The sequence below is a fragment of the Coloeus monedula genome, assembly GCF_965178545.1.
Source record: "Coloeus monedula genome assembly, chromosome: 9".
Lineage (NCBI taxonomy): Eukaryota > Metazoa > Chordata > Aves > Passeriformes > Corvidae > Coloeus > Coloeus monedula.
Window position 1 is genome coordinate 23621018 of NC_138789.1, and position 6598 is coordinate 23627615.

Consider the following 6598-nt stretch of genomic DNA (forward strand, 5'->3'; position numbering starts at 1 on the left):
GCAAATCCAAGGCAAGTCAAGATGTATTTTACCTACTCTTGGTGCCTTCTCTGCCCAGGGGCCAGGAAGATGCACCACAGTTAGAGAGAGCTGCCAGTTCCTTGCCTGGGTTCAAAGGACACAGCTCAGAAGTAGAGCAATGCCCGAGACAGCCGAAGGCCCCAGGACCTGGAATGGGATGGGGTTACTGAACATCAGTGGTTTCTCTGTGGTATCCTCTCCCAGGATGAAAGCATCCTTTGTTCTTGCCACCAAGCTGGCAGTATAAACAGCAGAAGCATTGAAGCCTGTTTTCTGAGGGATGCACTCGTGCAAGTTGGTGCAGCATCTGATCTCTAACAAGGTGCAAGCCCAGGAATATTTCTCCACAGCAAAGCCTGTCCCAGCAGCTGTCCCCCACAGGAATCTCTGGTAGCCCATCCAGGTTGAGGATGCTCCCGTTTCCCTCTCTCCCCTCAGGGAAGGTATTAGTAGTCTTTGCTCTCCACTAGCTGCCCACCTATTTCCACAACACATCAAAACCTTTTATCCTTGAACGTTTCGGGGCTCAAGTCTGTAAAACTTCCCATGTAAATCTCCACTTGAACAGAAGTAAAGGGTAAACTGTGTGAGTAGCCCAAATCCACACAGCCACATTCAGACTCTCTGCATTCTTGAACAGTATAGATTCAGGGGAGGTCATGCCAAACTTCGGTAGAGTGTTTTCAAATTGAATTCATTTTGGCTTTTAATTCCCATCCATTGCTTTTTCTTCCACCTTTTTCTGCTGGGTTAAAGGGCTCTTACTCAAAACAGCATCTTCTTACTGTGGGAGCAGATGTCTGGTCTCAAAGCAAGGTGTATATACTTGAGTTGTTGTTTTTCTGCCCCTTTTGTTCCATGCAAGATAACCCAGCTGCACAACACACTTAACCAGAGGGCAAGTCTTGTTTCAGTCTAGTCTGTTATGAAGCAAGAGGGCAAAATAAAACAAATTTTAAAAACCTGTATTTTGATTTTCATTTTGTTGTTTTTAATAGAATAGGCATGGTATTTCTGGGAAATGTTTATGCTAATATTTCAGGGGTAAGTCCCATGTAAAGTGAAGACGAAAGCACCTCCTCAAACAGTATAATTAGCTTTTTAGCTACAATAAATTGTTCTTCCACATTACTTCTCCTTTTATTTTTAATAGCTTTTCAAGTGCATGGATGCTTTTTACCCATGCAGCATGCAGCAGAGAAGAGAAGGAGCCATCTGTGTTGGCTGTTAGGCAAAATAAGAAGTAATTACCAAAGCTAGTTTTGATTTAGCAGTGTTGCAAATGGATCACAGTACTTTGGCCTATGTTTTACTGCTGAAATTATTTCAAGCCTTGACTAGAATTACTCTGCTCTTATCTGCCCACAGCCAAGCACCTGAATCTATATTTAAGCACCTGCAATCTATTCTGATTTTCAGGACACACAGCATGTACCGTTCCCTCTGCTGTTCAAGGAATCTGTACAGGCTCAGCTTCTCTGAAAATTTAGGCAGTTAAACCCAGAGAGGGGCTTAGGCAATCACATTTGCCAGGATCAAGCTTCTGTGTCATTCCTTTGTTGTCAATGTCCCTTCTTCACCCCCACCCCACCTCCTAAAACACACCAGAAAAAAGAGAGAAAGCACTGTTTCTTGCAGGAAACCTTACAATTCCCATGTAGTGTTATCAGTAGCATGGGATAGCTCTACCCCTAGGGACCATGTTTCAGTGTTCCATCTGGCAAAGCTGTTCCCATCAGGGAACTGGGAAAAATTCTCAAAATGGGCATTAAAATATCTGTGTAGATGTGAATGCCAGGCTGAAACTTGCTTTTCCAAGGAGCCAAATGCATGAGGAGTACTCACAGCTTCACACAGTGCCACCCCTCTGGGACAGAGATCCTGAACTGACTCTGTTTAACAGAGAGTAACGTGGGACCTGGAAAATGTGGCCTTCTGGAGAGCAACAGACCAAACCTTCTGGAAACAAGCAGCAAAATGCTTGTGTCCACTGTTCAAGCTGGTCATTGGAGGCTGTTACTGTGCAGCTGTGAACTGCCCCATCTACCCCCAGCAGCTTCTCAGCTGCAGCAGTGACTTCTACTAGTCCAGACTGCATTTCATCTTCAACAGTTCCTCACTGGACAAAAGGGCTGAGACCTGGTGATGTTACACATGGTGTTTTGATGATATATTCCTATTAGAATGAACAGGGCTAAGCTGTCTCATGCCCTTGGGTTCCCTGGGATATTACCCAGATGAGTAAAAACCTCTTTGGCCAATTTTTTGGAGGCTGCAGTTTTATCCCATGACACTGTACATGCCACATCTCTCTGAGCTTCCCAGAGGTTTAGGCAGTATTTGCACATAGATAAAAGTCTTGGGGCCAGGGATGACCAACAGTCCAGAAAGTCCATTTGATGAGTGAGGGTTGATAACTTCATCCTAGCCAAGGGGTTCCTCAGACATGAGACATGCTGCTGTACAAGTGATCAGCACCAAACAAGGAGGCTCTCAGAGTCTTCTTTTTTGAGGTTTTGCAGGAGAAGGAGCTTCTTTAATCCTCCTATTGCTGTGGGCTTGTTACAAGACAGTGTAATATAAAAGTGTCTGTGAGCTTTAAGGAATTTGTAAGTCATAGCACAAAAAGGGTGTCTTGGGGAGAATACTGTTGTCACTGCTGGAAACAGAAGTGGGAAGATGATTTTCTCTCTGAGTGGTGACATTTTCAAATGCAAAATCCCAGTTTCATCTCATATTCCCGATCTATTTAGGTATTTGTTTTTGCATCAGAAAGCAGTAATACCCAGCAGATTGCTGCTGCAGGATTACCCAAATGGCAGTGAAGCTTCACCTTCTAACACAGGCTGAAGAGTTGTACACGTTGAAGAATCCTGAAAATTTGCATCCTCTTTCCTCATGATTATTTTTCCTGGCAGCAGATTGTTAAATGCATTCCACCACTTGCTAAATATGGAGTAACCTGTGTCAAACAGACAGTACCTGGACTCAGCTGCTCTGTTAGAAAAGCCCTACAATCCAGGATTCCTACAAAGTCCCAAAATTCCTTCAAGTTTTCCACAAAATACATGATGTGGGAGAACAAGTGCCAAATACATTTAAAAGCAGCAATTGTGGAGCTGCTGTACTCACTTAGTGTCCAGTGGGTATTGCCTGAACAGTGCTATCCTTGTTATCCTTGTTGCTGCTGAGAAACCTGTGGCTGGCCCCATTGGTGAGCCAGCCTGGATGGGTGAAAGGTTGGGTGAGCTCAGGCATTGGGAGAGACCAGACATGATGGGGCAGTCAAAGTGTGGCCAGCACTGAGTGACTACACAGGCAGTGAGTCCTGCCCTGTGGGCGTCAGTAGCAGATGGCATCACCTGGAATCCCCAGTGCATAACGTAAAGTGCCTCATTAGAGATGAATGGATTGTGTTCCACTGAAATCTTCAAGAAATTTGCAGGCAGACCATGCTTTTGTTTCCCTCACAGCCACCTCTACAGCAAGAAATTCTGTTGTGTGAAAGACCTCATGGTGCTCTGTTCTCCATGAAGACATGGCATTTCAGGGTCTCTTTACAAAAGGCACCTGGATGTTCCACTCTTGCTTTGGGGTTTTCTTGACATTTGTGAGTCATTTGTCCTTCTCTGACCTGCATGAGGGAACCTGGCTGACCAGGCTGTGTTAACAAAGCCATCGCTCCTCAGAAAGTAAAAGTTGCACACGTTCAAGAGAAACACTCTTGTTGCTAGTTGTGGAAGTCTTTTGAGTCATGTTAGCTCAGTTCCAAAAGAGTGAACAAAGAATTGTCAGTGTTGTAAGTGGTATTAACCTTACCGAGTGTTACTAACCCATCTCATCCCATTCTGATCCTGAGTGGATTCATGGTCATCTTCCAGCATGGACAGATTTTGAACCCTTGGAAACAACATATTCTAATTGTCTCCTTTTTTGCTCTTCCCAAGCCTTCTCTTACATTTTACAAACTTTTACCAGGAGAGGAAGAATATCTCAGCCCAGATTGTGTCATGGTTTTTGTGAGCATTTATCCACAGCTGTCCAGCCCTAGCTTGGGCAGGTTTAAATCCAGGAGCTGCCACTCAGAACAGCAAACCCTCCACCACCACTCCATGTCCTAACCCCACTGGGCTGCCAGTGGGGCTTCTGCCAGGGTAGGTCAGCCTTGACCCCTGCCTATGCCTGGCCAAAGGCACCTTGCTTCACTGAGCCCAAGCACTTCACTGAGCCCTCTCCATGTCACATCCCTGTGGCACTGGGACAGCAGCCATTACGTTCCACAAAGCCCTTTTTTTCCCATCCAAATGTATTCCTAAATTCCTCAGTGTCTGCAGATATTGCCTAGCACAGTCAGTCCCATGCCAGCCTCTATGTGACCTGGTGACCAGCACCACAGCCTTTTGTTCAGTCCCAAAGGAAATGCTGGCTGCAGAGACGAGAAACAAAATCCTGGCAGTAGCACATCTGCCCTTTATCAGAAGAACCAAGGAATTCTGCATAGGGACAAATGAGTCCCAAGCACCTGGCAGGCAGCTGAGCAGATGAGTCACTGGAGGAGCTGGGGCTACCAATTGATATGCGCATATTTAATGTAACCCAGGATTCCTGTCTGCGTTCAAATTGCTCGGGGATGTTTGTTGAAGCTCTGGGGATGTTGGAGCCTCACAGACACACTTGAGCCTCCTAAAAGGAGAAGTCTGACTCAGAAACTTATTTCAGCACTTTCTGCTTCATAAGTATCTCAGGCATGAAAGTCTTCAGGCTGGGAGGCACTCGGATGAGGACCTGGGGAATAGCTCAGTTGTCTTGGAGAGAAACAGAAAGACCTTTCTGCCAGTGAATGATCTCCCTGTCTCCTTTCTAAACTGCTTCAAGAATTAATAAAGAGAATTGTCACAGCACAGTCATGAGCTTTATTTCCTTGGGTAAACTAGATTAAAAAGGGAGAGACATGAAAAAAAAACCAAACCCCAAGACGTTTGAAATTCTTTGTAAATTGGTGCTTGAGGTAAGCCTGTGAGTTGATCTTTTAAAAACTGTGTTTTCTGTTCCACAGGAATCTATAGGAGATCCATGGTGTGGAGGAGATAAACAGGAAGCACTCCCAAAGCAGCAGGGTTGAAATCCTTAGACCCCCCCTGTTGGGGCAGCTTCCCCATAATTCCCAATCTTCCCAGCTCCCAGAGGGTGCTGTGCACTGTGTTCAGCCAGGCTTCACTCCTCAAAAGTAGCTGGAAAGAAGTTTCTTGACAGAGCTGTTGTCAACTCCTTCCTCTGCTCCACAAACAATTTGTGCCTGTGGTTCTGATTTATGAGAAGAGGCAGGAACACAGATCCCAGGACCTACATGCCTTTGCAAAAAATAATGAGTAAAGCTCACCACCATGAATTGCTGGGAAAATGCCTTCAGGGGGAATTCTGGTGGAAAGCCTGCAGGGGGAGGATGCGGACCAGCAACGCTGGCCTCCGTAAGCCGCTCTCTGAGATGCAAGCTGAGGTCTCAGCATGGCATCGGGATCCATCAGTTCTGCAGCTCTCAGGGGAAAGCCACTCTTCTATCCCTGTTCATTGGGCCTGTCTTAATACAGATGAATCAGGGAAGAATGAAGTACACCAAGCTTATTAATATTTCTTTAATTAGTAACAGAGCAAGTATGTCCGGACTTTGATTATTTTACACAGAGAGTATTGGAATGATGTATCTGGTGGTTTTATGTCCATTTTGCTCTGTTTTATTTCCATGTAAAAATATACATCTGGTATACAAGATTTTAAAAAAAAATAGATTTTCACAACAAAACAAGTGCTTTGAGCACTAAAAATTCACTTGTGCACTTTAATGTTGGCCTAAACATTTACATTTTCTAGCCACATCCCCTCCCTACCCCAAAAGTGGGCAAACCCCAGACTATAAATAGTATCTGTGTCAGATACAGAAAACTTTCCTAGAAAAAGAGCAGGAAACACAAACATAACAATTCTGTGGCTCAGACAAATTGATTTTCACTCCCTCAAAAGAGTAAAAAAGGAAAAATAAAAATATTTTTGTCCAAATTAAAATGGCACAGGGAACACAACACTAATTATCAGGCACTGCAAGCAGAAGGGGAGGAAATTTTGAGACATTATACCTTTCAGGAGAGTAGTGGCACAGACCAGGTAGCAATAGTATGCTTGCAGATGGTCAAAAAGGTTTAAGAATCACAGAATAATACTGGATTGGAAGTGGACCTCAAGAACAGAGTAGAGGAGATGTCTCTTGTGAGTCCTTCTTCACCTGCTGTAAGGTTGGGTGATGGAAAACCAACAATTTCTACAGCCAGCATCTGCCCATCTTGAGCCAAGACAACACATCAGGAAATGCTGACATGTTGAAAATGTTGTTTTCTGGCAACCATTTCTTTTCACCATCTTCTGAGACTTTCTCAGGTAGACTGTGCTGATCACACTGAATAGTGACCTCGTTCACCTCCTCGGTCATGGGGCCACCTTGCCATTAGTCCAAGCAGTGTTGGATGCATCTTAGAAGATCATCAAGTCCCCTCTTCCAAATGTGAAAAATCCCTTGAAGGGAAAA